This window comes from Nannospalax galili, unplaced genomic scaffold, assembly GCF_000622305.1.
Source record: "Nannospalax galili isolate Female #2095 unplaced genomic scaffold, S.galili_v1.0 scaffold186, whole genome shotgun sequence".
NCBI classification, from domain to species: domain Eukaryota; kingdom Metazoa; phylum Chordata; class Mammalia; order Rodentia; family Spalacidae; genus Nannospalax; species Nannospalax galili.
In genome coordinates, this window is record NW_008358774.1 from 7,177,609 (window position 1) to 7,201,073 (window position 23,465).

The window sequence follows — 23,465 nt, forward strand, 5'->3', positions numbered from 1 at the left end:
TTTATTCCTTTTTTCTTTGTTTTGAGACAGGCTCTCATGTAGCCCAAGGTGGCCTGAAACTACCCTGAGTATGAGCCTGAACTTCTGACTACCTCCCTAATGCTGGGCCATCATGCCATGTTCATACAGTATTGGAGATCAAACCTAGGACCTCATGCATGTTAAGAAAGTACTCTACCACCTGAGCTACATTCCCAGCTCTGAATCTGAATTTTTAAGCCAACAAGTATATATAAAGTTTACTACTAGAAAAATAATTTCCATTTTGATTTAAGTATCAGCAACTTGCTTACTCACTGCCCTGGACTAGTATCCCAACGTGGCATGGTCAAAGTGTTTTGTCCCATTTCTCAAGAAAATGCCTAGTGTGAGTTTGATTGATCAAATGTCTCCAAATAAACACTCAAAATCACAACTGTCCTATTTTCAGGGAATGTCACATTTCCAGCGCTCTACAGAATGCACTGCAGAAGTTGACATGGCTTCTCCCTCACTTTTATGGACAAGCATGCACCACCTATGTTTAGGTCCTCCAACTTTCCCATCCTGTGGCTGGGTTCCAAAGCATTGCTTTAGCAACTACAGGAAATGCAACCTTAAACCACCTGGAAAACACTGCCACCTCCTGGCTCTGAAGACAAATTTCACCAAATGAAACCACACTACATTTTCCACACCAGACGGATTCAAATCGAAAGGCCACAATAAACATTGTCATTAAAAATAAAGCAAAATAATCTCAGAAGCCAATGGAGAGTCAAAAAGTTAAAACTACATACATCCATCTCCATAGAAAAGAAGAATCTTGCTACTCTAAGTGGTTTGAGTTGCAGCTGTGGATACTGGAGGAGCCTTGAACGCTTGAATCATAAAATTAGCACCCATGATTTGAGAAATGGCAAAAGCAGGGGAAAACTGGTAATTACAGTCCAATTTACAGACACCACATAAGCCCACTCATGTTTTGCCCAGATATCTGTCTTTTCTAACAGGAAGACACAGTAACTAATGTCCAACCAACCTCATATTCTTCCTAAAGCTGCCAACAGCAGATGAGAAAACAGGTATTCTCCACCTAGCAGTCAACACTTGCCAAGGGAAAAAAATTACAATTTGCCTTTTAGAAAAAGAATGTTCTTTCACAGTGGCCTGACAAACAGTGTCAGCTATACAAACGAGGGCTCAGCATGGGGCTTGCATTTAGCTTTCTGCAATGAATCAGTCAGCTAAGTCTTCAGTTCCTCTTCTGTAAACTGGTGATAATATTTGTACTTCCAAGCGAGGATTACATATGATTATCAAATACAAAGCAAACAGCACACATGCATTAAATTGTAGCTATTAATGACATGTTCACAGTTAAATATGGTAACTAAATACTATTTAATGAATCGATAGAAAATGTGGGAGCTGTCACAGCAACAGAAGCAAACAACAGGTTAGGCATGGGTCAGGCTACAACAGCTACTGGCCAGTGTCCATTTAAATTTGTATTGGAACACAGTCAGGCTCCTATGTTTCCATAGTGACTGCAGCACAGCTGAATGGTTTGGAGCAGACCAAATGGTATAGCCCTAAAATATTTAGTATGTGGTTTTAAAAAAAAGTTTGTTGATTCCTCAGTCATCCCAGCTAGGTATACCAATAAAATATTTAATACTGATAAAGTTCACTTTTTATATTAAAATGAACAAAAAGTATCTGTATGACATGCTCTTTGAATTTTGGTGCTTAAGGAATACACAAGTGACCTGAGTGGATTTAAATGGGTGGAGTGACAGAATTACCATTAATTTTGTCAGGTGAGATGACAGAGAGGCTCTCCAGATATGCATGCCTATTTTTAGAGATTGGTCAAAGTATTCAGGAGAGAATGTTATGTCTCTGACTCACCTTAACTTTAAAAATACAGGAATCCTTCACTGCCAGAACCCAGTAACAGATTTCTTAAAAGTCCAGATGGCTCTCAATGTCTAAAATCTTGCCAAGGAAAGCACACAAATTTGGACAATCTATTCAGAGTGTCTAATTCTAAAATCCCATTAAGCGAATGAATGTTGAAGACACACAATATAGGCAAACTGATGATCACGGGCTAAGCTTCCCAGTTTCCCTTTAACATACTTTCCTGTTCAACTGGGCAGCAGCGGGATAAAGGCAGAGGCACTGATAGCATAACCACCAAGTGAAATGCAAATCTTGAACCTGTCAGGCTTGGTGACATTCTATCAGACACACATTTCTGTGCTTCGCTCAAGAACTTACACCTCGAGAGTCGGTCCTCAGGGTTAGCATTTTTTTTTTCCAAGTTTGCAACAAAAATTTTTGTAGTATACCTGGCCACAAAAAAAAGCCTTGTATTTTTCAAAAGAAAGGACTATGTCACCAATATCCTATAAACCACTAAATAAATGCTTAAGCAAAAATATCTCACTACATTAAACAGAAAGTTAATGTTCACTACATATCTTTCTACATAGTAACTATGGTATTCAATCTATAAACCCTGTTCCTATAAACCCAGCACTTGGGAGGCTGAGGCAAGAAAGAGATCACTCAAGGTTCAAGGCCAACCTGGGCTACATAGCGAGACTTTGCCTCACAAACCCCCCCAAAACCAACCCCCCCAAAAAAAAACCAACCAAAAACAAACAAGCAAACAGCCTGAAAACTGTAAGTAGGTAGTACCCATGCAAATAACTTGCATCAAATGATTATCTTGAATTTTTCAAAATCTAGAAATGGCTGGAAAGATTGCTCAGTGGGTAAAAGGCTCTTGCCACCAGTCCTGACAACCTGATTCCCAGGACCCATTTGGTAGAAGGAGAAAACTGACTCCTGCAAGTTATCCTCTGACCTCCATATAGGTGACATGACATGTGCATACACATACTCATAAATACACATAAATAAATAAAATATAAATGCAATAAAAATCTACAGAGGGCTATTATGAAATAAATTAACAATTCTCACAAATGCTGGCAACTATATACCAAGCATATACAAAGCAACATAAAAGATGAGTATATTTTCTGTTTCAGTCAATGGTGGCTTTAGGCAATGCTACCTAAAAGGTAGTGGGCGAGATGTGAATGATGTTGACTTTCTGGATGAAAACAGCCCTGGGAATTTCCCTTCTTGATTGTGTGGCTGTGAGTTGTAGACTGCCCAGCATCTCAAGAGTGGATTTTACTATCTACATTGACAAGCCTCTCTGAGCATGCCTGTAAGAGGTGCTCTAGACCAAGTTACCTGAAGTAGGAAAACCCATTCACTATGGATGGCAACATTCCCTGGGCTAGAATCCCAGGACTATACACAAAGGAGAAAGTGAGCTGAGCATAGGCATTCCTGGCTCCCTTTTTCTTGGCTGTGGATATAACATGATAAGCTGCCTCAAGCTTGGGCTGCAGTGACTTCCCTGTCAAGATGGACTGTAACCTTGAGTGGTGAGCCAAACTAAACCCGTTCTCATTATGTTGCTTTTGTCGGGGTGCTTTATTCCAACACCAGGAAGTGTAACTAAGACACTGTCTTAATACATGATTTTCAAGAAAGTAAGTCATTTCTGATTGTATAGAAAATAAATAAAAGTAATTCATAATGACTGCTAATATTTTAGGCTATTAAATCCACATATTTCTCTTAAATAAGACTGTAACCATATGTGCTGTCTCACCTAGCCACCAAAAGCACTCGGGAGGCAGAGGCAGGTAGACCTCTGTGAGTTCAAGGCCAGCCTGGTCTACATAGTGAGTTCCAGGACAGCTGGGACTACAGGGAAAACCTGCCTCAAAAAAAAAAAAAAAAGTCTTTTGACAACTGGAGATGACAAAAAAAAAATTAGCAATACTGAATTGATTTTCCTATTAATGAGGGTAAAATTTCAGATTTACTTTTTTTGTATGTGTATGAGTGTTTTACTTGCATGTACATAAGTGCACTGTGCATGTAATGCCCATAGAGGTTAGAAGAGGGCACCGGATTGCCTGGAACGGAAGTTACAGACCATTGTTAGCCAACATATGGGCCCTGGGCACCAAACCAGAGTCCTCTGCAAGAGCACCCAGTACTCTTAAATGCTGAGCCATTTCTCCAGCCTGGAGGGTAAATTTTTGACATATTACTAATCACTTGTATTTCTTTGATGTTAACTGTCTCACATCCTTTGTTTATTTTCTTGTTACATTTACTAATTTATAAAAGTTCTGACAGGTAAATACTAACCTGCTTAATCTTCATTCTACCATTGTGGCTAACTCCTACTTGTTCTATATAGCTCAGCATCACCTTTATTAAATCAATTCTGCAGGGCTGGAGAGATGGCTCAGCAGTTAAAGAACACTGACTGTTCTTGCAGAAGACCTGGGTTTGAATCCCAGTACCCATGTGGCAGCTAACAACTGTCCATAACTCCAGTTCCAGGGGATCCGAGAGCCTCTTCTGTCCTCCACTGGCATTGCAAGACATGGGTACGCTTACCTACATGTGGGCAATGAACGCATACACATAAAAATAATAAATAAAAAATTTTAAAAATCAATTCTGCAATAAACAACTAGAAATCAAAGCTTTGGCCCTGTGGTAGAACATAAGGTAATTTAAGGGCGTGAACTATTCAGATCTGAAGGAAGGGACAGCATGGAGTGGGAAGAATTAGATGGAAAAATGGTATATGATTAGACTGGAAATGCTAGGATGGTTCAAATCTTGTCTTCTTTGCTACGTTAAGAATGTTCATATTTATCCCAATGAGTGAGCTACAAGGGAATGGGGGAGAAGGACACGTACGTATTTAAATTTAAGAACTGAACCATTACCACACTGTGGTGGAAGGACTGGGAGATGAGACTCACAAGCAAACCTAGTCAGCAGTCCAGATGAGAGTGGGCCAGAGTCTCACCTGGTAATGAGGAAAAGTTCAAGAGATGGAATAAACAGGGCTGTGTGATGGATAAGGAGACGAGAAATGGGAAATGGAGGATGCCTTCAGGTTTGTGGTAACACTATTTACTGACACAAGGAACATTTTAAGGAGGGCTGGTTTGCCCAGGAGAGAGAGAACAGGAGGAATAACAACTCTATTTGAGACACTCTGAACTCAAAGTACTTGTGAGATGTCCAACAGGAAACACAGAATAACCAAAAAGTGTCCACCACTCAGAGGTCCAGGTCTGGGATTGATAAAAATCTGGAAACCCTAGCATAGAAGGTAAATTGAATCATATTATGAGTAAAATTGGGGGGAAAAAAAAAAACCCAGTAACTAAAAAATCTAATACCCAAGACTAAGCCAGAGTGTCCCTATTTTGGGTTCCATTGGCATGTATCTATGCACCTCTCTACTGCAGCAATCTCCACATTACTGTGAAATTTCTCTACAGAAGTATTTCCCAATTGTGTGTCTACTCAGCAGACAGTAAGCTCCTCAGAAGCATGATCTAATCTTTATTCTGCATTCCAGCTTTGTCATGGTTCCCAAGGCACTATATAAAATCTAGTAAAATCGCCTAATTATTCTCCCTCACACACAAGTTTAAGAGCTCAGTAAACCAAGTAGCTAAACCTGGACATAACCCATTATGAGCCATACACTGTGGGGAAAGGTAGTGAGTCCTCAGTGCCTTAGTATCCTCATGTGTAAAATATGGCAGTAACAGAACCTACCAGAGTTGCAAGGAAATCAGAAGAAACTTCATGTGAAGTGCTGAGCAGTGCACTTGCACATGGTAAGCATTCAGACTTAGCTATTCTTACCGCTACTATTATTATCTCTTTTCTTCCTCTTCCATGAGCACAGAAATGTTCAAAAATGGAAAGGGTTCCTAGTGATTTATTATAATCTTCAAGCTTTGAAACACAAAACCAGATCATGTGGTTTCAAGTTTAAAAATAAGGGACAGGGACTGGAGAGATGGCTCAGTGGTTGAGAGCACTAACTGCTCTTGCTGAGGACCCAGGTTAGATTCACAGCACCCACATGGCTACAAACCGCCCTTAACTCCAGTTCCAGGGGAATCTGAAGCTCTCTTTTGACCTCCGCAGCACTGCACGACACGGGTGCACTCACATGCATGCAGGCAATACACCCATATACATAAAAAGATAAAATAAAATAACACGCTTTTAATCCCAGCACTCAGGAGGCAGAGGCAGGTGGATCTCTGTGAGTTCAAGGCCAGTCTGGTCTATATAGTGAGTTCCAGGACAGCTGGGGCTACAGGAAGACCTTGTCTCAAAAAGACAAAAAAAAGAGAGAGAAAATGGATGTAAGAAGGAATTTATGAATACAATTATTGTGTATCTAATCAATAAAATTGGTAATGAGAAAAAAATCTCTAAATGTAATCATGATTTTTAAAACATCTCCAGATTTAATAAAAATCATTTAATTTTTTAGTTTTGTTTTTTGAGACAGGGTCTCCCTGTAGCCCTAGCTAGCCTGGAACTCACTATGTAGACCAGCTGGACTCAATTTTTAAGAATAAATGTCAATTCACTAGGTAGCTAATAAACTAAATCTTTTTTAGCTTTTGGTTGGTGTCAGAGTTGAGATTACATGAACACCAAACTTTTTTTGTATTCTGATTTTTATTTCAAGGATTCAAACTTGAACCACTGAAAACTTATTAAAAATTTAACCCAGAGAAAGCACAGGTACAATACATTTCCTATTTGGCTAGCTGGCTTTCAACTGGTTTTACGGGGTTCCTCTTCACATGAAGTAGGGTACACGACCCATGTATGTTTACATCATGCATCAATGCCATTTGACAAAAGCAATGACATATTTTTTTGCTTAGGAAAACAATGTAGAATTCAAATATTTATGGTTAAAAACCAGTAGGGAACTGTTCTTTCTTCACTATTAAGAATTTTTAAATTTAGTCAAAACTGGTCAAATCTAAATAACTGACGGTTATGCTACCCAAAAAGAGATAAAGAGGAAGAACTTGGGAAAAGATCAGCAGAGAGTCATTTTTTTAAATTGGAAATTAAAAGTGACAAAGACTAAAAAACACTGACTTAAAAGCCTAACAGTATGATGAGTCATTCAATGCAGAGAAGCAAAGAAATGGTTCTTACATAAAAGGCACAAGAGTAATGACGAAGTTTTGTACTTGGAATTGTATCAATCAACTCGTCCTTGCTAAAGCAAAGCAACTGAGGCAGGTGAAGCTACAAAGGAGATTTGGGGGCTGGAGAGACGGCTCAGTGGTTAAGAGCACTGGCTGCTCTTGCAGACGACCCAGGTTAGGTTCCCAGCACCCACATGGTGGCTAGCAACTGTCTGTTAACTCCAGTTCCAGGGGATCCGACACCCTCTTTTGTCCTGACATGCAGGCAATACACTCATACACATGAAAATAAAAAATATACTTTTATTTATTTTATTTTTTGGTCTTTTTGAGACAGGGTCTCCCTGCAGCCCCAGCTGTCCTGGAACTCAGTATGTAGACCAGGCTGGCCTTGAACTCACAGAGATCTGCCTACCTCTGACTCCCAAGTGCTGGGATTAAAGGCGTGCACCACCACACCCTGGCAAGAAAGCGGACCCTTGCCATTGTTCCATAATGCCGTGACTCAGAGTCGAAGGGAGGTTGCTGTGGCCACAACACAGAGTATAACCACTATACAATCACAGTGAGCTACTGGGGGACCTTTATTTTTAAAAATGAGATTTTTTTTTGGTCTTTTTTGAGACAGGGTCTCCCTGTAGCCCCAGCTGGCCTGGAACTCACTATGTAGATCAGGCTGGCCTTGAACTCACAGAGATCCACCTGCCTCTGCCTCCCAAGTGCTGGGATTAAAGGCGTGCACCACCACACCCGGCATCGTCTACCTCAGAGTTTTAGAGGTTCCAGGGCATGGTGCCAGCACCTATCTGCTCAGATTTGATGATGGCCTTCTTGTAGGTGGATCCCCCAGGTAACACAGAGCTTCTTTGTATCTGTCTGGTCTCTGCCTCTCTTCTTATAAAGCCATCACATTCAATCACATAGCTTCCACTCTAACTTCTTTACCTAAACCTAATCACTTTCCAAAGGCACCACTGCTAAACCACTGTCATGTAGGTTTTACCCTTTTAATAATAGCACAGATCTAGGGGAGACCCAGGTGAGTGCTTCATGAGTTTGCAGTGGACAAACCATATTCAAACTATAACAGAATACGAATTCTTAACTATGAAGGAAAAGAAGCAAAATAAAAACTATGAAGCGGTTCCCAACCCTGCCCCAAACATCAGGCTGTTTCTCCTATACATTTCCTGAACTCTGATCCATGTTCTGCCTTCTGCCTCATGAATGGCTTCTTGCTGAACCCAGTGTCAGAGCTTACAAATTGCCCCCTACTCGGCCTTCCCAGAGAAGAATGCCCCCAGAACCTCATTCTTCCTTTGCTCTCCATTCTTGGCTTCTGAGGTGCTTTTCTTCAGGTCTAATCCCTTTCACAGCTCTGTCTACTTCTTAAATCAGACATTGTTACTGAAGTCTACGGCAGGCCCTGAAAAGTTCACTAGTTCAAGCAGTCGGAAACTCATGGAAGTGTCAAACAAGCTCTGAGTACCCGAGGAGGTCACTGTTTTCATATTTTCAAAACACGCCTTAAATTCCAGTCCTCCTGGGGTTTTCTGGACTTCAAATGCTATCTATGAACTTATGGCTGGTTCCTATGCCAATCCTGACCTACACAGAGACTTAATTCCATATTCCCAACTATCTGTTAGGTACATCTATTAAATTAAACCAACACACCCAAGCAAAATTCACCAATCCCATCACAAACACTTGACATTGCCTCATCTTGTGTTGGTGAATGGGGTCATCATCCAGCGCTCACTCATCTCTGTGAAATATTTCAGAGTCCAGTCAGACATAGGATCTCACACCTGTAATCCTACTACTCTGGAGGCTGAGGCAGAAGGACTGCCTTGAGATCAAGGCTGGCTAGCCTGAGCTACATACTGAGGCCCACGTTCGCCTGGGCTACCTCCACCTTCAAAAGTTCAGAATCATCCTTGATCTATCACTTTTTTTCTTATGTGCAGTTAACTTCAAATCTAGCTTCTTTTCTGTGTCCAAAGCAATAGTTTTATTTTAGGATTTCTTGCCTATCATTATGGCTACAACTTCCAACAGAACTCTCTGCTTGCACCCTCCAAGATCTAGTCCCTCTACCAAACAGCTACCAGAATTTCCTTCTAATTACACAGCATTCCTACTTTTTAAAAAGTCTCTTGGCTCTCTTAGATGGGCAAAATAGCATCTAATCTGCTTGGCTTGGAATGCTGTACGCTTCCCACCTCCAATTTTCCTTTTATAATCTAATCTATACAAGACATCCTTACATCCTCAATTGTGTACCATTCTGCCTGCAACGGCAGATCCTTTTATGCTTTCCCCCACTCCTTCAACCAGCTAATGCTTAATTCTAATTGCACATTAAGTATGCAACTAATGTTAACCAAGCCCTGTGGACTCACACTGGGAAAATGGTCAGGCAAGGCACCCTCTTAGCAGTTATATTCTAATGGTTATATTCTAATAGAAACAGGCTAGCAATGAAAACAATCAGAGAATGTGACCTAGGAAGTAAACAAGACGATGAAAGAAACTTTGGAAGGAATGATCCAGGGAAATCATTTAAACTATCTTTAGAAATGAAAAATGACTCTTAAAATGAGATCTCAAGGAGTCAGCCCAAGAAACACCATGAGGACACCCCAGCCAAGGGCTCAGCAAATGGAAGATCTGGATGCATTAGAACTGTCCACCTTATTGCAGGCTACTAGATTCCTGAGAAAACTGCTCAACTGAAATGTCCTTAGAGCTTGGCTCAGTGACTAGCTTGGCTGCTGAGCTAAATGAATACTCCCAGAACAAAGGGAAAATTGTGGGACTGGGGGATAAGTGGAAAGAAGAGATTTCTTTTCAAGGTGGAAATAAGTATAAGAGAGATTAAAATTTGCACTCATTTAAACAAAGACAATCAAGAGGCATGTGTTCTCATTTATATACAGCACTTTTTAAATCTGTTTCCCTTCCCCCCAAAATTATTCCTTTCTTATGTCATCCATGGATCCTAACACTTGCATCTCTTTAAGCTACTCCATGGTAACTGGTCATCACAGAATGGCTGTCAAGTCTCTTTCTGGATATCAACTACTTGATGAACAAAGTCATTATTTCTGTATGAAATAAGACAAGAACACAAGACAAATAAATTAAGAATATGGTTTCACAGCTAGACATGGTGGCATTCACCTATAATCTGAGGACTTGGGAGGTCGAGGCCAGAAGATCATGAGTTCAAAGCCACACTGGGCTACATAGCATGAACCTATTTCAAGACAAAGACCCACAGAATGGTTTCAGACATTTAAAATTCTTCTAATTTTAACAAGTGAAAAATTCTAAAGATGAAACAGTCACACATTCTTAGAGCACATATAATTAAACACAGTCATGTGTTGCTTTTCAGAGATATGCCCTGAGAAATGAGTCAATAGGCGAGTCTGTCAGTGTGCAAACACCACAGCACACTTAGACAAACATAGGTGGTATAGCCTATAATACAAACCCAGACCATATAGTACAGACTACCACTCCTAGGCTACAAACCTGTATAGCATATTCCTGTACTGTATTCTGGGGGTAATGGTAACACAAATCTAGAAAAGGTACAGTAAAAATAACAGATGACAGAAAATTTTCAGTTCCATTTCAATAGAAGTACCATATTTGTGGTCCATCAGTGACTAAAACTTCATTAGATAACATAGTAAATTATCCAAGAAGTTCTGCATTATGCATTCAAGTGAAGTTTTAAAATTACTGCCAAGCTTTAAGCCTGTTATATTATTTAAAGATTTATGTTAGCAATATGCTGCTAGGACAATAACAATGTTTGTTTTTTTTTTTTTTTTCAAACTGGGTCTCATGTAACCCAACCTGGCTTTGAACTGACTATGTATTAGAGATGATCTTAAAACTCCTGAACCTCCTGCTTCCTCCCCGTCCCTCAGTGCTGGGATAACAAGGCATGCACCTCTACTCCTGGTTCTACAGCTTTTTTACCTGCTATGCCACGTCAGATCCCTTGCCTCATACCACCCAAGACCACCAAATAGAGTACCTTTCAGATTAGCACACAGAATCTGTTGAAGAAGGTCTATAAATTGGTGACTTTACTTTCTGCATGGCTGTGCCTCCATGACCACCCCAAAATTGAACAGCAAAGATTCCGTAATGTGGCCAGTTCATGATCAGCTGAGGACAACTTCATTAGACTGTCTGTGCATACAATTAGATGCCCAAGAAACACAAAGTAGCCACAACCAAATAAGCAAGAAAAGGCTTTATGGATCAAGAAAAGTATCTGGTAAATAAAAGCAATGGTGGAGATCACGTTCCACAAAAGTCACAGGTTCACTATGAGTCTTATCTGAGGTTCAGACAGTGTTCTGGTCTATAACTGTTGACTATGACCATAAGTCAAATATCCATTTTCACATTTTCACCTTTGGGTTATAGATTAGCTTTATAATCTTCCCATCTAAACAGCAACATGTGCCCTGAAAGAGTATGACAGAAAGAACATTAGAAAACAACTGACAATGCATTAGATCGGTCTCCAAACAGGGAAATTTTATTGTAAACGGTAATATTGACATGTTGGAAGCTTGCTTTCTTGCTTACTCCAACACTGTCCTCAGAGTATCTAAACTTAGAGGAGCCAAAAAACCTATATCAAAGTTTTTTCACAGAGCAGGTCTGATCATTTCTCCTCAAATCTCAATGGTGTTTTTAGATCTGGGATCTACGTAGCTATAAAAATAGTTATGACCGAATCTACTCTGACCAATCTAGTTTTCTCAATTAAATCAATAAGATCAATCAGACTTTACTTTCTTTAAACAGAAAACAAAAAGCCTTATCTCTCTGAATACAAACATACTTGACAATCTCTTTCATTTGTAAACAATATCAGAACACGGAAAAAGAATCAGAGAATTTATCCCTATAGATTGGAAGGATTTTAATGTCTGGGGGTGGGCAGTGCTGGGCAATGAACTCAGGGTCTTACACATACTAGACAAGAGATCTACCATTAAAATACACGTCTAGTCAATATGCTTTAAATAACATAGTTTTAGAAGAAACCATAGTTGGGGCTGGAGAGATGGCCCAGGAGTTAAGAGCACTGACTGCTCTTGAGGAGTTGATTCTCAGCACCCACATGGCAGTTAACAACCATATGTAACTCCAGTCCCAGGGGATCCGACACCCTCTTCTGACCTCCTCAGGCACAATATGGGCACACTTATATACATGCAGGTAATACATTCATACACATAAAATAAAATTATTTTTTAAAGAAAACACTATGCATATATTTTATAAAAATACTACTTTGACAAAAACCTAAGACCTGGATATTAAACAAAAAGCAAAACAAATGTTTGAAATTCATTTCATTTAAGCACAAATTTTCTTTTTGAGACAGGGTCTTACTGTATAGTTCTGGCTGGCCTGGAACTTGTAGTGATTCTCCTGTCTCAGCTTTCTGAATGCCAAGATTACAAGCACACACCACACAGTCAGTTAACTTTTTTCCTTACATGAGTAGTTTCAAATATTCAATTAGCTCCCCCTATCTAGAAGCCTTTGAGAGGGAATTGACACTGATTCTAACCACTCCAACAGCTATCAAAGTGCTTGAAAACAAATCCTGAATCATCACTCTAGAGTCTGGCCTTGGAAGACAAAAGAAAAATGAAGAGGAACCCAATAGAGGGATGCTTTTGGAAGCCCCTGTCAAGAAATTCCAATGGACTCGCATATGAACATTTGACAAATTGCCATGTTCTTACTTTTTTTCTAATTCCCTGTCTAGAACTTATAATGCTAATTACTGCGTGCCTTTACTTCTCCTTCACATCTCCTAGTCACAATTCAAGGACTTTCTTTTCCTCCTACAGATAAGAGTTATGCAATTTGAGAGTCTTTTAGATAGACCCACTGAAGGGGTACTCCAATTGCCTCACCCTGTGTCCCTGTTCAGCATGGAAGAAGCCAGAGCGATCTGCATTCTGATTCCTACGGCAATTTGGGTAACCTCTTCAGAGGATAGTGTGATAAGAATAGGAGGTAGGAATTGGCTAGGCAGTTAGGGTAAAAAGACCCCAAAGTTTCTTGGCTAAAAGTCAAAATGTCCTGGGGCTTCTTAGCAACATACTCTGTTCCAAAGGCCAAACATGTCAAAAATATTTGGGAGTTTTTATCTAATCCTTAAAAGATTTTAGGGTTACCTCTTCAGAGGAGGGAATGTTAGAGTAGCCAAAAGCTCCATTAAAAAAAAATAAAGAAGAAAGAGTACATGAAGTTATCAGAAAAAAAGTGATGGGAAGATATGGGAGGAGTTGGAGGGGAGGGAGTGGGCACGAATTTGATCAAAACACCTTATATGCATGTATGAAATTCTCAATAAATTATTTATGTAAATTTAAAAACACCAAAAACAAATATTCAATTAAACCAAAACGTTTGGACTTAACTTAAAAAAGTTAGCTATCTTGCTAGTTAGCTTTAATTATCAACTTACTTCCCTAAGTTTCCTAGTATTTAAAAAGCCTTACCATAAAGAAGTAACTCTGCAGTTTTATAAAGTCATTTCTGAACTTCTGGAGAACAGTAACTTCGGCTATTTCTAAAATTATATTATTTATTTTAAAACATTTCTAAGGACAGGAAAAACTCAAAAGGTTTGACACACATTTCAACTTTACCATCAATTACAGATTATACAAGTACAAAATAATGTCTTCTAAAGAAAAGACTAATTCTACTAAAAGAAATCAATGGGACCTATTTCTTTTATTCAGAAGTACTATACAGCTGAACAACCAGTCAAATCCATTGGGAAATAGCATTTCAATAGCTTTAACCCGGTGCCAGACCAGGCTTTGTTGGGCTTTTCTTTTCCAAGAAACATAGATGTCTTTCTTTACTTAGCCCATCTGCCGTAAGTGATAACCAGATGCTGCGTGACAATTCGAAATTTAAAAAAGGTACTCCCCCCACACCAAAACCTAACAGCAGGGATGAGTCCAATAGCCTGTGATCAAATAGAACTTCAGTGCTGTGACAGCTAGTCTGTGAATAAAAGACCGGACCTTGGGGCTGGAAAGATGGCTCAGTGGTTAAGAACACTGGTTGTTCTTGCAGAAGTCCCCGGTTCGAATCCCAGCACCCACATGGCAGCTAACAACTGTCCGTAACTCCAGTTCCAGGGGATCCAACAGCCTCTTTTGTCCTCCCAGGGCATTACACAACACAGTTGCACTTACCGACATGCAGGCAATACACTCATACAGATAAAAAATAAAAAAATAAAAATAAAAAAGGAACAGATCCGATGGTTTACTTTTAATGCACTACTGAGTATTACCGCTCACAGCATCTGCTAATACTGTTGTAGTTCTTCACTTAATTTTCCCAGTAATCCTGTAAGATAATACAAATTAACTCCATATTGCAGGCAAGGAAACTGGGGCATAGGGGCTTAGGGAGGTAAAAGACAGTTTGTCCAAGGCCATATCATTAATAAAAAGCAGAACTATGATGATGAATATAGGTAGCTTTGTAGAATGTTATAGCAACCCCAACCCCAAGAAAATCAGAACTACTTCTAATCAAAACTACCGCCTTACAAGGAAGAACTTGGGATTTCTCAGTAGGAAGGTTAACACCTGATTCTTTGGAACTATTTGTTTTATTTTTTAAAAGATGCTCTACCTAGAGAGCAAAACTAGTCCATACCCCAGGCAAATGTCTATATAAAGCTATCCCTCATGCTAGGCACAATTAAGTACTAATATCACCCATACAAGTCCTTAACAGACCATCTGATTTTCAGTATTCTTCCTTTTTTTCTTTGTTTTTCTTTTGCCTTGAATTCACAGACATCGGCTCACCTCTGCTTGGATTAAAGGCATGAGCCGCCATGCCCGGCTTATTCTTTCTTTTTCTAATCTTGTGCATGCATGTGTGCCTGAGTATGGACATGCATGAGCCACAGCACATATACAGAAGTCAGAAGACAATCTCGGGTGTCTGTCTCCACCTTCCACCTTGTTTGAGGCAGAGTTTCTTGTTCACTGCTGAGTATGCCAAGCTGGCTGACCCACAAGCTTCAGGGAACTCTTCTGTCTCAGCATCCCATCTAGCTACAGGAGCAGGAGTTCTGGGATTAGAGGTGTGCTACCACATCTGGCTTTATGCACAATACAGGGATCTGGACTCAGGTCCTCATCTCGTGTGGCAAGTGCTTTACCTTCTGAGGCTCATGATCTTTTTCAATGAGTGAATGGTTAAAATAAACTATAGCCAAACTTTTGTGATGCATTTCTTCAAACTTTACAGTTTCAACAGTTTCACTGACTCCCATGTGAAGATAGATATAAATTGTCCCAGAAATCATCCTGATGTGATTTTTTTTTTTTTGAGACAGGGTCTCCCTGTAGCCTCAGCTGGCCTGGAACTCACAATGTAGACCAGGCTGCCTTGAATTTACAGAGTCTGCCTGTCTCTGCTTCCCAGTGCTGGGATTAAAGGTGTGCACCACCTCGCGAAGCACCCTGATGGGATTTTTAAATATTCAGTAAGACCTTTGATTAACATGCTTCCTAGCACAAACCAAGCCATGTAAGACAAATTGTTATCTCACCATTAAGTCACAAGAAAGACCCGATGAGATGAGTAGTATTTCTAAGGTGACCTGATTCCTTCTCACTAATGACACACTTCTGAAATCTTGCTTTTTCACAAACACACACTGCACCTCTTCTAAAGAAAAGATAGAATTCATCATAATACAAAAATCAAATGCATCTGTGTCCTAGAAAGACCTCACACCTGCACATACACATACACCCTCTTGAAGTCTTCCAAAGTGATACTCATGAGATGCAACAATCCCTAGATCCACTACTCAAGTTATGGCAGCCAGCCACTTCTTTTAGTGCTTAAATGCGCCTAAACAAAGCCCTAATCATGTCAGTGTAGAAATTCTGGATGCTTGTAAGTTGAACCTTATAGAGAGGATAGAAAGTTGGCATGTTAGTCAACAAAAATTACATGTCAAAAAGGTTCTCCTCTGGGTTCCATCCCCAGCACTGCAAAAAAGGTTCAACTTCATCCAGTAGATAAAGTGAAATAAAAACAAACATGCACCTCCACGTAGTCAATTTTCAAAATACACAGTAGAGGATGTGAATATACAATATGATGTGATGCACAGTCCTGACCTGCTAGAAACTTCTGTTTAAACAGGCACGAAGACATCCACACACCGGTGATTATAGTGCCAGTCAGTATGCTATGCAATATCTAAAATTCAATTTAATTTTAAAAATTATTTATTTAATGTGTATGAGTGTTATACCTGCATGCGTGTAAGTGCAGTGCACATCAAGGACAGAAGAGGGTGTCAGATTCCCTGGAAGTGTAGTTACCAATGGTTGTTAGCCACCATGTGGGTCCTGGGATTTGAATCCGGGGATTCTGCAAGAACAGCCAGTGCTCTCAACTGCTGAGCCATCTCTCCAGACCCCTAAAAATTTCCTTTTATATCAGTCGCATTGTTACCCATTTGTCATTTCTCTTCTATCTACACGTACACAAAAAGCACACTTGAAGTGGCAGCAGTCACACAAAAGGCATAAAAAAATGGGTATAAATTGCAGGAAATCTTCATTAGTTCGAGTGTCACAATATAGCTAAAAATTTCAAGACAAGTTTGATTAGAGACACTGTGGAAATGTTCTATTATAAATTCTTCCCCAAGTCAATTTAAACTTTACTTTTCATAGCAGTAATTTCATCACATGGTCTATGATGCAACAGAAGGAAATCAATCACCAGGTTGTCACTGGTCTCCTTAGTTTAAAAAGTCCTGACCCCACTCAACTACACTGTACATTATTTGCTAATTCTTAAATAACATGCCACATCTCTGATAAAAAAATGACGTTTCAAAATACTCAGTTATGTTCCACGAATCTGCACATTCTACATATGGATATAGTCTCAAAATTTTTCATGGGACAATTTCCTGCCTGAAGAAAGAAAAAAGTGGAAATCACTTAAATACTTCCCTAAAAACTGCAAGATGTAGTTTTAGTGAAATATTCAGATGTAAAATGACCAGAAAAGATGGTATTAAGAGTAGTTTTAGAATAAGACTTATAAAAATCTAAAGTTCAATTTAAAACATAGCAGTCTATAATACTCTATATCCTTTAAAATTCTATGATGACAGTATTTTTACGTGGACTTCAAAAACATCCTTTATGGAGAAGTGTTTAAATATTTTCACACACTTTATCTCAACACAATCTTCTCAATGTGGCCCTTCCCTCCTGAATTGACAACTGACAGTTACTCAGAATGAATACAGAACATCTGACATGCCCATTCAAAGAATTCAAGAAAATGCAACAAAGCACCACGAACGGAAAATATACAGGACATATGCTGCAAACTCCTTAAGAAACAGAAAAATACAAATAGCATAAATAGTCATTTTGGACTGGGACACATGAATGACTAAAAACTGTAAACCCTGGTTGATGGGGAAAGACATCAAGAAAAGCAGAACTACATTAATAAAGAAGCAAGACTTAAATTAAACCTGCATTCGAAGGCCCAAGGGGATAGAAGCCTCAGCAAACAAAGTCTAGGTGAAGCCAGTCTGAGGGTGGCTCTGAGGTGGAGGGAGTTCCTTATCAGACCACTATGAATAAATCCCAGGGCTCAGCATCCACAACCTCAAGTAGGATGACCCTGGAACAGTTTCTACAAAACAGCCATGTGAAACAGAAAGCAAAAGCCTAAAAATTAGTTCTAAAAATCCTAACTTTTGAGTTTTTTATGTCTTAAAATGTAATGTTTCTCCTTGTTCACACTTCCCATTATTTTTAAAGAAAACTGTTTCATCTCCTTGTAAACCTGAAGGTACTAAAAAGAAACACTGGATACAAAATTCCTGATTAAAAGCTTAAAATGAAAATATTCAAAGAGTATATTCTGGCTAGCTTTCATTCAGGAAAGCACACAGCAGATCTTACAGTTTCTCATACTCATTTTGGGAACACAAGTATATGAGGGGACCAGAAATAATGACACCTTTTTGCTTATTAGAAGCTAGGCTTAGCAAAGGACAAACTGCCTTTATGATGGCTGTTATTTCAGTATTTTGTTCTTTTTGAGACAGGGTCTCCCTGTAGCCCCAACTGGCCTGGAAGTCACAGAGATCCGCCTGCCTCTGCCTCCCAAGTGCTGGGATTAAAGGCGTGCACCACCACACCAGGCTGACGTAGGCTATTTTCATCACTAATCTTCAACTACATGAAATTTTGTTCCTAGGACCACAAAAAAAAAAAAAAAAAAAAAAGTTTTACTGCAGAATGTGACCTTTTTAGTAACGCTACAGAAAAACTTCAGTACTGACAGAAAATTCTATTTTGTTTTCTGAGGCAAGGCCTTGGCATATAGCTCAGGCTGACCTGGAACTATCATGTAGCTCAGGCAGGCCCTGAACTGAGATCCTCCTGTCTCAGGTTCCCAAATGCTGGGATCACATGTGCCACTACACCCAACCTAATATGGCTTGGAAGAGTACAAAAACAAATAGCTTGTGATGCAAGACTGAAGAGCATAAACTCACGAGTATTTAACTGAATATATCCAAACCATGAATAATTCTTTCAGTCAGACCGTGCTAAGTCACTTCTTGATATGAAAGAACTGCCATTTTTCAAACTTCAAAAGAGGCTGCAAATTATGGCCTGCAGACTGAATGCCCTCTTCATAATTCTCTTTTTCAATTACCCCAGAGAATCTGCAATGGCTTCTTCACACACAAGTCACAATGTTAAGACACTCTTAACCTTAAAAACACAAGTTCACACTAGGCACTGCCAGTGTCGCTCTGGAACTGCAGGTGCAGATGCAGTCAGAGTTCACAGATGTGCACTGGCTGCAGTTACTGCAACGTGCACACTCGCAGAGCCTGCAGATGCACATTTCGGCTAAAGGAGCTTTATCCATTTCAGTCATTCCCTATTATATTTACCTCTAGGACCAGAACTGGAGATTATGAAGCGATTATCCTCGACTCTCATCTCTGTTTAGCCCTATCCACAATTCATTTTCTCTTCCTCAGTTCCAGATCCTCCTTTATCAAGTGTAATTCTGCTATGAATGTTATTATTCTATAGCAGACCTCCAGGCAACTGCCAGAAGCAGGAGCCAACCGAGCCGAGCCGCTATTTGGGGAGCCTTCCCGCCGCTGCAGAGGGCCGCTCCAAGTTTTCGGTAAAGCCACGGACCCCATGCATCTTTGTACCGTCCCTTTTTCCCCCAGGGGAGGGCTTCACACAGATGGGGAACGTCCCTGCAGGGTCTTTCCGGAGAGGCAGGGGCGCCCCACCCCCACCCCGTTATCCCTAATGGGATGTCCTAACAGCCTATTCACGTCCTCCAATGAAGTCTGGCCGCCCTGGGTCCCCGGGATGGTGGCCCGCACCAGGGTCCCCTCCTCTGGTCCCCGCCCCCGCACAGCCCCCAGCAGCCGGCCAGCTTCCCCCCGGCCCCGGTCGGCGCGCAGACGCCGGGAGCTCGCTTTCGGGCCGCGCCTCCCCGGCCCAGGACGGCCAGCAGGGTTACCGTGGGAAGACCGGGCGGTCGCAGAGGACGCGGCGGCAGCGCTGCTGCCGGTTGCGTTGGATGCGGAGCAGAAGCTGGAGGACAAGGATGAAGATGAGGCGGGCCCGCTCTCCAGTCTCCATGGAACTCCCGCCCCGGCCCGTTGCTAGGAGCCCCCGAGGCTCGGGCTCCGTATTTCGTGCTTTGTTGTTCCGGGTACAAGGCAGCCGTGGCTTCCCGGCGACAATAAATAGACTAGACGCGGGGATCATAGAGATGGCGCGCGACGGCTAGAGGGCCGCCGGACCCGGGCGCCCCAGGGCTCCGCGCTAGCCACCCACTTCCGGCTCTCACTGCTCCGCTTCCTCGCCCCCGCCCCCGCCCCTGGTCCCCCTTCCTCTTTTCTGGTCCCGGAGGCCGAGCCCTGCTCCTTTCTGGCTGGGCGAGGCGGATGTGCCTAGGGGGCGCTAGAGAGCGCTGGGTTGCACTTTTCAAGAGTCCCTTGAAAAGGTTTTGAAAACTTGAGTATCCCATGTGTGTTTTCAGTTGATTTCTGTTTAACGGCATCCTCCCAAAGAACTTTCATGTTTTCTTAATCAGCCCTTAGAACTTTTCATTCATCCGTTCAATGTCTACCGAAGAATCTCAGCTACTACTCGGTAAAGATCATAACGCCCATACGAGACTCGAGTCTTAAAAAAAACAAAGTCCTACTTGGCCTTTTCCAACGTGGCGATGGAGCCCTGGGGCAGAAATCCGAGTCCTAGTCCTGGCCCGAGGGTACTGGTCGCCTGGCGCGGGCTCGGCGCTGCGGCTTCCTGTCCCGGCACTTCGGGAGCTAAGCGATCCCGGAGCCGGGAGAGGACGGCCGCGGCGGAGCTGGCGGGGCGGGCTCGCTGAGCGCAGAGAATCCAGAAGACCCGGAAACCCGGGACGCTAGTCGCGGGTTTGAACGGCCGCGCCTCGCGACCCTTGAGGGGGGGGGGGCGTCAGCGGCTCGGCTGGTGGAGCGAGCTTCTAACGGCCCCCGAGTGCCGGTCGCAGCGCCCCGCACCGGCCGGTACCCTCTGACCCGGCGGAGGCCAATGGGCGGCCTCGGTGTCATTAGCCAAAGCCGCTCCCCGAGGGTTAGCGGACTAACCCCAGACTACGGTCACTCCAGTGTGAAAAAGAAAACGGCCCTGGCTGTTTGAAAGACAAGACTTGGGCCGAATTCCGACGGCTTGGGGTATACACAGTCTCTTTGACGTTTGCGGATTAGCCAAGGGGCCTGTTTATTTTTTGCTTCCCACTATAGTGTTAAAACACACAGAACACGAGCATTTAAAAGCCCCGCACAGCAGTAATGGGTTTCAGTTCCCATACTAATTTATTTTTTGAGGGCTACTTTATAATTGGACCTTGTGAAAATGAACGAGGAGCTGGGTTAGAAAGTGGTGTCTGGGGTAACTGATTTCAGATCCGGAAAAGGGATGCGATTTAGAAGGAAGGAAAGGAAAAGACTTGAGACCTGGCTGTGCTGGGCTTTTGTTGTGAATAGGGCATTGGAAACACACCTAGGAAAGAGTGACACGAGATAGAGTTGGAGAGGAATTAAGAGCTGGAACCATCTGTACCTTGCAGACAACATTTGGATTTTTCTTCCAAATGCTAGGGGAAGTGAGCTTTTAAGATGGAAAATAACATGCTATGATTTACCAAGAAAATGGAGGGAGAAACGCTATTTCCAGTGGCTACTGCCACGGCCGACAAGGCAATTTTACAAGGGTGACATTTTAAGGAGTTACGAGACTCTTGAAGGGACTTGCAGGATACCTGCAATCCAGCATATCTGTTTCTTTGGATTTCCTTTTGTCGTGGGCAGCCAACGATTAGCCTCTTTCTAGAGCTGGATATATTTTTCCCCAAAGCAGCATTTGCTGTGATTCTTGATTTTTAATATAAACTTAATCGGGTTAGCTGGGCATGGTGGCGCATGCCTTTAATCCCAGCACTTGGGAGGCAGAGGTGGGCGGATCTTTGTGATTTCGAGGGCAGCCTGGATTACACAGTGAGTTCCAGGACAGCTGGGGCTACAGGGAGACCCTGTCTCAAAAAGACATTAAAAAAAAAAAAGGGGGGGGGGGGGGGGGGGGCGTAAGAAGCACCTAGAAGATTCTGCCTATATCTGTGATAGTGTTTCCAGAGACAGATTGATCTGATAGATTCGTAGTATGCTGGCACTATTGGGAGGTAATAAAGATAGGAGGTGAGGGAGGCATGGTTGGAGGAAGTAGGTCACTGTTGTGGGGGAGGGTCCTCATGGGATATGATGTAAACTGTCGTGTTTCACCATGCCTTCAGGTCATGATGGAATGATGCTTTTGAAACCATGAGACTAAATAAATCTTTCCTCTCCTGAAGTTGTTCTCCAAGATGTTTCAGTTATAGTGACAGAAAGTTAACTAATACAACCATTTTCCATAATTGTCTCAATGCTTCTGTACATCCAATTATCTGATAGTGTTCTGGCCAAGTCACTTCTAGTGAAGTAAGATGAGAAGTAAGGTGCCAATTAGAAGACTGTGCTGTAAAGTTGCATTATGGTCTGTTGTAAACCAAAGTTCTTGATCAATACAAAAACGGTATCTGAAAGGGAAGACTGCAATTGCCTTAACCCTCAAAGGTAGACCTGGCTTAGCCAAGGAGTGGTGAGGACGTGAGATTCCCATTTATCCTAGGCTAGAAAAAACAGATTACATTGGTCAGATCAGTGCTACTGCAAACCTAACACTGACTGTGATGGTTAATATTGTCAGCTTGACTGGCTCTAGACTCACCTAGGAGATAGGAGTGTCTGTGAGGTACTTTCTGGATTGGGTTAATTGAGACAGGAAGAGCCACCCTAAATACAGGTAACACCATTCTATGAGTTAGGGACCTGGACTGACTAAAAAGGAGAAAGCAGCTGTGCAACGTGGCCAGCTGCCTCATGCACCTGCCAGTATGCCTTCCCACCATGACAGACCATTCCCTCAAACTGTGAGCAAAATAAACCCCTCCTTCCTTAGGTTACTTCTGTCAGGTATTTCGTCACAGCAATGAGTGAAGTAGCAAATGCATGGGCTAAAAATCGCTCTATAAGCCATCCCCACCAGCAATGAGATGGTATAGAAATAGAAAGGGCATTTTGAAATGTTTGACTGATACAATTTTGTATTTATGAAAACATTGTAGACGGTAGGTTAGTAACTAAAAAAAAAACCTACAATAATGTTTATCCTTCAAAACAGTTTTAGACAACAGTTGATTTATTTCCTGTGCTCAGTCAGTCTCTGGCTTTAGAAAACTGAGGTTTTAGAGAGTTAGGATATTGGAATATGCTGGCTGTTTGGCCTCCCTTTGGCCTACCAGCCATGTAGTTCTGCATGGCCTTTCTGAAAGAGACAGTCAATAGGATGAAAAGTATACCACACTGTATGGGGTAGGTATCCTATACTGGTTAGGAGCAGATAATATCTACTCTGCCAACTGGAATAACTAAACATTTTGCTCACATCAAGTTAATACATTAAGTATGAATGTGGAGACCAGGGAGAAGTTGGGGTCAGAGCTGTCTCATTTCTCATGATTCCTCTTCAAACTTTTCTGATATGTTCCCTTACCATAAAGATAATTCTTCCCATTATTCCAGAGTAGTGACCATCTTAGGAGACAGAGTCTGATGGTCTAAACTACTTCCATGATGGCAGCCTATCATTTCCTCTTATTCCC

At 41.6% G+C, this 23,465-nt stretch overlaps 1 protein-coding gene across 2 annotated transcripts in view; it reads right to left on the reverse strand.

Annotated features, from left to right (window-relative positions):
- Positions 1-20,765, reverse strand: part of Tbpl1 (TATA-box binding protein like 1) — a 31,580-nt gene extending 10,815 nt beyond the window's left edge. The window contains exon 1 of one of the 2 annotated variants that reach the window (XM_017795333.2): positions 20,427-20,765. The gene's annotated coding sequence lies outside the window, so the exon portion shown is untranslated. Of the gene's footprint in view, positions 1-19,733; positions 20,063-20,426 lie in introns of those variants that run through there. The other variant, XM_008822098.3, reaches the window with a different exon arrangement.
- Between the last annotated feature and the right edge of the window lie 2,700 nt (positions 20,766-23,465).